At 39.0% G+C, this 1,269-nt stretch overlaps 1 non-coding gene across 1 annotated transcript; it reads right to left on the bottom strand.

The window, feature by feature from the left end:
* Positions 1–857: 857 nt before the first annotated feature.
* On the bottom strand, positions 858–963 carry LOC131228431 (small nucleolar RNA R71). The gene has a single exon (XR_009162935.1). It is a non-coding gene; the product is annotated as a small nucleolar RNA R71 (small nucleolar RNA).
* Between the last annotated feature and the right edge of the window lie 306 nt (positions 964–1,269).

Genomic DNA, 1,269 nt, shown 5'->3' with positions numbered 1-1,269 from the left:
TCTAGGTTTAAAAACTTTCCTTTTCTGTTTTTACAAACTACTTTCTAATTTTAGGTTTGGAATTTTTATTTTTTAAAAAACTTCCCTTTCTATTTTTAGAAACTTTCTTATTTTTTTTTTACTAATTCACTTTCCTTTTTCTTTTGCAGGATCCTAACATAGAAACCTTCTAATTTGGTAACTTCTTTCTAATTCTATCTCTTACTATTTCTAGATTTCTATTTCCTTCTTTTTCTTTCTAGGTTTAGGTTAGATTCTGAAATTGAGGGCTAATAGTATTTCATGCCCAAGTGGGTCCATGACAACACTCGATGTCTTTTGAGTGAAGGAGGATTGGTTGAGGGGTTATCTATCTATCATAGGATTATACACCACTCGAGATCCTCAGAGTCAATCGAAGTGATGGCTACTAATCAACCGGTCAATCAACCAGGAAGACAACCTCAACCTCAGGTTGAGGAAGTCTAGGATGAGAATGACGTGCATCAAGTACCCCCGCCTTGTACTTTGCGAGACTATTTACAACCGATGGCGGTGAGCATGCCCTCATGCTTAGTTTTTCCAAAAAACACAGGAAACATGGATATCAAGCTTGGAGTGATCCAATTCCTTCTAAAGTTCCTTGGACTTGAATCTGAAAGTCCATACCTACACTTGCAAGAATTTGATGAGGTTATAGCCACTCTATACCTTCCTAACGTGTCTGAGGACACGGTCAGGCTGAAACACTTTCCTTTCTCCTTGAAAGAGAAGGCTAAGACGTGGTTGCACTCACTACATCCGTAATCAATTGGTACATGGAATGACATGATGAAGGGAGTTCATAAAAAAGTTCTTTCCATACCATAAGATGAACACCACTTAGAAGTCGATCGTGAACTTCACCCAAAAGGAAAATGAAACATTCTTCCAATCTTGGGAACGGTTCAAGGATCTCATCAGTTCATGCCCACAACACGGTTTTGAAATGTGGCGCATAACAACTTTCTTCCACGATGGACTGACATCTTCCATGCGCCAATTTGTCGAGACGATGTGTAATGGGGAATTCATGAATAAAAATGTTGATGAGGTGTGGGATTACTTCAACAAACTCGCTGAAACCGCACAATCATGGGACATCTCCCCAAAATCGAGCACCACCTCTAGGCCTATTCAATTAAAAGAGAGGGGTGGAATATACCTTCTGAAAGAGGAGGATGATATCAATGCTAAAGTAGTTAATCTCGTAAGGAAATTTGATGCCATGGAACTAAAGAAGGATAAGGT

Source organism: Magnolia sinica, chromosome 15 (genome assembly GCF_029962835.1).
Source record: "Magnolia sinica isolate HGM2019 chromosome 15, MsV1, whole genome shotgun sequence".
Classification (NCBI taxonomy): Eukaryota; Viridiplantae; Streptophyta; class Magnoliopsida; order Magnoliales; family Magnoliaceae; genus Magnolia; species Magnolia sinica.
The sequence above is the reverse complement of the archived record's forward strand: the minus strand, read 5'-3'. Positions and strand labels throughout refer to the sequence as shown.